The following is a 7,234-nucleotide window of genomic DNA, read 5'->3' as shown; positions in this document are numbered from 1 at the left end:
AATTTAAAAGGAAAAGCTAGTTAATAATAAGCCCGAGCCATTGGCCAAGCATTTATAATTAATATAAGCCTCTGAGAGATTATTTTTAAAGTGGCTGTGGGACCAGGCAGGACAAAAAGCCTCCGTTTTACACATAATTGTCAATAACTCTAGTTTGAGGGAATCTAAAGCTCCCTTCTGGCCTCTGAGGGCACCAGGAGCACATATAGTGAACATACATATACACATACTCATACACATTAAAAATGAATAAATCCTTTTGAAACAAAAGAAGAAGAAAGGGGCTGGAGAAATGGCTCAGTGGTTAAGAGCACTAACTGCTCTTCCAGAGGTCATGAGTTCAATTCCCAGAAACCACATGATGGCTCACAACCATCTGTAATGAGATCTGGTACTCTTTTCTGGCCTGCAGGGATACATGCAAACAGAACACCATATACATAATAAATAAATAAATCTTTTAAGAGAAAGAAAACCCCTGAAAGATCTGTTGAGATGGCTCAGGGCTTAAGAGCATTGGCTGCTCCTGCAGAGGACCCAGGTCTGGTTCCTCTTACCCACTTGGTGGTGTACAACCACCTGTCAATCCAGGTTCAGGGGATCTGACATTCTCTTCTGGCCTCCATGGGCTTTCTGCATGCATGTGGGGTACATGAACTCACACAGGTACACACGCATAAAAACAATAAGTATTCCTCAAAAGAGGTATACACATAATTGGATCAGACCATAACAACTTATGCCTCAAGTCACTGTCAAAAAACGAGGGCAGCTGGTGGTTAGTTGAGTCTAAGGGTTGGATGTAATGTTAACAAAGGGAAACAGACTTGGTGAGCGACCAGAACTGACACCTGTTACAAGGTGGCTCTGCACACGCCCAAGGATGTAACCTGTTATACCAGAAGCATTTAGGAGACAAGGAAGGAGAACTTGTTAAAACTATCCAAGATGCAAAAGAAATAAACAGGGAAATAACTGTAAGCCCCGAGGTCAAAAGAATCCACCTCCAGAATTCCTACAAGATATAAAATGATGCACAAAGAAACTGGAAAGTATGACTTAAGGGCTTGTTTTGTTTTGTTTTAGTTTTTGATTGTAGACTCATAAGTACAAACCACAGAATCAATTCCATGTGTAAGTGAACTGCAATATTGTCTCTTACCCTCTCCTCAAGCTTTCTCCTTAGCCTTATTGTTGTGATCTTACTTAAATTAAAGACACGCACTATGAAACATAAACCAGGAGATACATTAAAAGAGGGGAGAGCGAGAGAGCAAGCAAAGAGAGCAAGAAAAGAGAGAGAGGGCAAGAGAGCAAGAAAGAGCAAAGAGAAGAGAGCATAGGAGAAGAGAGGAGAGAACAAAGAGAAGGGGTAGAGAGAAGAGAAGAGAGGTAAGTGGGCAGGGGTCTGTCTTTTAAAGGGGTCCTTTATACCTGCTTGCAGACTTAGTTCCCATGGAACACTGGGCTGACCAGGGTTCTGCCTGAGTGCATTCTACCAGGTAACAGGGGCAGGCCAGCGTAATGCCTGAACCTTTCGCTTATCCCTGCACTTCCTCAAAATATGAAAAGCAGTTCCTCTGCAAAGTAAAATAGCAAGCCGCAGAGACTACCTGTGACAGGAACCAGATGTTACACACGAGGGACAGTGGTTTTTAAAACATCACAAATATGTGCAGAGATTTAAAAGAAACTATTCTTAACGTGTATGGAAGTTAGAATGACAATATGTCACCAAACAAAATATAGCCGAGAGAGGGTAAGGTAAAAAAGTTACATGGGCTGGATAGACAGATGGCTCGGCAGTTACAGTACTTGATGGTCTTGCACAGCACCAGGATTCTGTCCCCAGCACCCACACAGTGGCTCACAACCATTCCTAAGTCCAGTTCCAAGGGATCTAACGGCTTTGTCTGTTCTCACTGGAGACCAGCTACACACAAAGTGTGCATACATAATGTAGGCGAATATTCAAAGGCATTTTAAAATTTTTTAAAGAAAAAAAGGAAACGTATTCAAAGTCTAACCACAATAAATCCAGATAAGAACTTAAACCCACAAGAACAAAAAGTATGCCGGGCGTTGGTGGTGCACGCCTTTAATCTCAGCACTCGGGAGGCAGAGACAGGCAGATCTCTATGAGTTCGAAGCCAGCCTGGTCTCCAGAGCGAGTGCCAGGATAGGCTCCAAAGCTACACAGAGAAACCCTGTTTCGAAAAACAAAACAAAACAAAACAAAAAAAAGAACAAATCTGTGACAGAGACTCAACATTCATCTGTTAAAAAAAAAAATCAGTAAATTCAAGGATAAATCTCTAGAAAGAAAGAAAAAAACTGGGAAAAAATGAACTAAAAATACAAATTGCCAAGGCACAAGGTATTGACAGAAACAAGTCTTTGTATTCAACAGAGGCTCTCTCTCTCTCTCTCTCTCTCTCTCTCTCTCTCTCTCTCTCTCTCTCTCTCTGATGGGCTTTTCCTCGGGATTTTGGGTGGCCAAAGCTCACGGTCACACAAAACTTCCACTGAGTCAGTGGCCCCAGGTCTTGTTCATGAACTTGAAGACTGAAATGCACGGACCACAGAGGCAGAAAGAAGTTTTATTACAGGGAACTGAGGAGAGAGAAAGAAGACAGAGCTCCTAGGTAACAGGATGGGGTCCCAGAAAATGGAGTGCTGTCAGCTAGAAAGTCAGGTGAGTTGAGGCCTGGGGAAGGGCAAGCTGGTCAGTCTGGTTGACCCAGTCAGAAGGTGTTCCATCATCTTTCACTTTGGATAATGTCCTCATTTAAACCTCCCGGCAGCGGTGCTCCTTAGGAGAAGAGATAACAAAAACTAGGGAACAGAGCTCTTCTAACACTCCTGACCTCCAGGACTGACAGAACCATCAACCACACCACCCAGTATTCCTGGACTGCTAAAACAAATGAATCAGAAGAGACTAAGAGGGACTTTTCATTCTAATCAGGGGTAAATTCAACCAAGGAGGCATTACTATCCTAAACATATGCTAAACTCTGCAGTGCCCAATATCATCAAAAAAAAAAAAATCTACTACTGGATTTAAAGACACAGATTAATATCAATCCATTAACGGTGGATGATTTAAATATCCCACTTCCTCCAACAGACAGGCCATCTGGACAAAAAATGCAGAACATCAAAATTAACTTGAAGGAACCGGCTTCCCTTTTGGCAGCCATAATGGTCGAACATGTGCTTCTATGACCTTGACCTAGACACTAGAAAGTCAGATGCCTGTCTCGTGACAAGGAGCCAATCGGAAGTTAGCTGGTGGCGCTATGCTTTACGACCCTGGGTGTGCTTTACGGACAAGCGCACAGCAATGACGTAGAGAGCATAGCAACCACCCTGGGAGGGCCTATGGGCCATAACAACCAGTTGACCAATCAACACAGGGCAAGCCCTCCAAGCCTGGAAGCACACCAATCGTGAGCCTGTGCGTACCCCTAGACACTCCCCTTACGCTGCCCTATAAGATCTTTTGGGAGACCCAAGGAGCCGTCTTTTCTAGCTGTCTGCCATGGCGGGTGGGTGAAAGACCCGAGCTAACATGGGGTTAGCTCGTTAAATTACAATAAAGCCTCGTGCAGTTTGCAGCAAGCTCTTGAATCTGCCTGGTGATTGGGGTGACCGCGAACCTGGCCTGAGACCCCGGATACTTGAGTTTTCGGGGGTCCAACAAACTAACATCGTACATCAAATGGACTTAATAGATATCTACAAAATGTCCCACCCTAATTCCAAAGAATCCACATTCTACTCAGTAGCACATGGAAGCATTTCTAAAATAGACCACATCCTGGGACACAACATAAATTTTTACAAATTCAAAAAGGTTGAAATCATTGCTTGTATCCTATCTGACCACAATGCAATAAAACTTAAAGGTGACATCAAACAAATTTACAGGGCTTAAACAATTTATTATGAAATGATGAATGGCTGAAGGAAGAAATCAAGAAACAAACAAAAAAAAAATGAAATGAAAACACAACACAACAAAACCCCTGGGACTTGGTGAAAGCAGTACTTCAAGGGAAATATATAGCTCTAAGTGCCTGTGTGTGGGGGGGAACAAAACAAAACAAACAAACAAACAGAAAAAGAGGCTGGAGGGATGAGTTAGGGTTCACAGCACTGGCTGTTCTTGCGGAGCACCCATGTTCAATTCTCAGCATCCACATAGTCACTCACAACCATTGATAACCCCAGTTCCAGAGGCTTCAATGTTCTCTTCTGGCCTCCACAGGCATCAGGTACAAAGCACAATGGTGGTACACAAACATACAAGCAGAAAGATATACCCATTCATATAAAAGGAAATAATATAAAACAATTTTAATCAGAAAAAAAAACATACATAAATGTCTTTTTTTGTTTTTTTCGAGTCAGGATTTTGGCTTTGGAGGCTGTCCTGGAACTAGCTCTTATAGACCAGGCTGGTCTCGAACTCACAGAAATCTGACTGCCTCTGCCTCCTGAATGCTGGGATTAAAGGCATGCCCCACCACCTGGTATAAATAAATGTCTTAATGATGTAGCTTTAAAAAAATTGGAAAAAAAAAGCACAGTCAAACACAATCAATGGCAAGAAATAGTAAAGACCAGAGCAGACGTCAATGAAATAGAGACAAATAAAACAATGTTAAGAATCAACAAATCTAAGAGCTGGCCCTTGAGAAGATATAGAAGATTGGCAGACCTTTGCCCAACTAACTGAAGAAAGAAAAAGAGAACCCAAATGAACAGAATTAGGAAAGAACAGAGAAACATTATTATAGACACCAAAGAAGTTCAGAATATTGTTTAAAAAAAAAAAAACTGTACTCCATTAAGCTAGAAAACCTAAAAGAAATAGATGAATGTCTAAATTCAGCCAAACCATGAAAATTAAACCAAGAAGTCAACAAACAGCCTAAACAGAACCATAACATAACAAACAAGAAGATTTGAAATGGTAATAAAAAGCCTTCCATATTAACAAAAATTCAGGGCTGGGAGAAGAACTATATCAGATGTTCAAAGAAGATCTACAATAATCTTTAAACTGCTAAATAAATAAATAAATATAAAGGAAATAGGAGTACTCTCAAATGCCTACCAAGCCAGTATCACTCTCACATCAAAACTAGGAAAAATAGAAGAAAAAAAAAAAAAGAAAGAAATATGCCTGATAAACATAGACTAAAAAATACTCAATAAAATACTTGCAAACAGAATACAGATGTACATCAAAAAAGATGACCAAGTTGGCTTTATTCCTGAAATGAAGGGATAGCTTACCATAAGAAAGTCTATAATAATAGATTAAAGACAAAAGTCACCTACCTGATCATCTCAATAGATGCAAAAAGAGACTTTGACACTAACTATAAATTTCCCTTGCAGTACTGCTTTCATCCAAGTCCCAGGGGTTCAGTTGTGATGTGTTCTTATTTTCATTTTTTCTTTCTTGATTTCTTCCTTGACCCATTCATCATTTCATAATAAATTGTGTAAATCTCATGCATTTTTGCACTTACTAGAGATTTGTTTGATGTCACCTTTAAGTTTGATTGCATTGTGGTCAGATAGGATACAAGCAATGATTTCAACCTTTATGAATTTATAAAAATTTGAGTTGTGTCCCAGGATGTGGTCTATTTTAGAAACACTTCCATGTGCTACTGAGTAGAATGTGGATTCTTTGGAATTAGGATGGAACATTCTCTAAATATCTGTTAAGTCCATCTGATGTATGATGTCAGATAATTCTGATGTTCTCTATTTATTTTGTGGGGCTAAGAGACCATACCTCAACACAATAAAAGCTGCATGTGTGAAACCCACAGCCAGCATCATCCAGAATGGAGAAAAGCTTGAAGCAATCCCACAGACATCAGGAACAAGACAGGGATGTCCATTATCCCAAACTCCATTTCAAAATTGTGCTCTAAATACATTTGTCCTACACAGAGGAGTGTAGCCATCATCCCTCATCAAGGAAACTTCTCTTTGCAAGAGGTAGAGACCTTTACAGAAAACTATAGTCAATCACAACACAAGAGTTGTAGAGCCCAATCCCAATGGATACAAAACAACTCCTGCACTTAAAGTTCAGAAGTGTGTGTGTGATGATGGTAGTGTTGTAAGACCCCGGGAAAACTCAGGCCTCCAGAATCTCAGCCCAGGACTACAGTCACCCCAATCACCAGGCAGATTCGAAAGCTTGATGCAAACTGCATGAGGCTTTATTGTTGTTTAACGAGCTAACCCCATGTTAACTTGGGTCTTTCAATCACCTGCCATGGCAGATGGCTAGAAAAGACAGCTCAAAGCGTCTGCATCTTGTAGGGCAGCATAAGAGGAGTGTCTAGGGGTATGCTCAGGATTGGTGTGCCTCCAGGCTTGGAGGGCTTGCCCTGTATTGATTGGCCAACTGGTTGTTATGGCCCATAGGCCCTCCCAGGGTGGTTGCTATGCTCTGCGAGTCATTGCTGTGCACTTGTCCATAAAGCACACCCAGAGCCGTAAAGCATAGCGCCAGCAGCTAACTTCTGATTGGTTCCTTGCCACGAGGCAGACATCTGACTTTCCAGTGACTAGGACAAGGTCAGACAAGCATGTGTTCTGCTGTTATGGCTGCCGAAAGGGGCAGGCATCTGACCTTAGTGACTAAGACAAGGTCAGACAAGCATGTGTTCGGCTGTTATGGCTGCCGAAATGGGGAGCTGGTCCCTTCAGTGTGTGTGTGTGTGTGTGTGTGTGTGTGTGTGTGTGTGTGTGTGTGTGTAGCAGGGGGGATGTAAGAGCCAGAGCAGCCGAGACTTTACTGTGAGTCTGCATCTTCATAGTAAAGTCAGAAGCTACAAGAAAAAGTTTCACCAACATGGTGTCTAAACATGAGCTGAACAAGGACATTAGACATGTCAAAGAAGGTGGGAAGGTCAGGCAGGAGACCTCAATCCTACAAGAAGAACTTCAGGTCTTTAACAAATGCTGGAAGTAGAAATGTTCCCTAAGGAAGAACTCACCAACTGGTCATCCAATACCAAACAATCAGCCTTGAAAACATACATATGGGCTGGAGAGATGGCTCAGAGATTAAGAGCACAGACTGCTCTTCCAGAGGTCCTGAGTTCAATTCCCAGCAACCACAAGGTGGCTCACAACCATCCATTATGAGATCTGGTGCCCTCTTTTGGTATGCAGATATACATGGAAGCCGGAT

Source organism: Cricetulus griseus, chromosome 2 (assembly GCF_003668045.3).
Source record: "Cricetulus griseus strain 17A/GY chromosome 2, alternate assembly CriGri-PICRH-1.0, whole genome shotgun sequence".
NCBI classification, from domain to species: Eukaryota; Metazoa; Chordata; class Mammalia; order Rodentia; family Cricetidae; genus Cricetulus; species Cricetulus griseus.
This window is presented reverse-complemented; position numbering follows the sequence as displayed.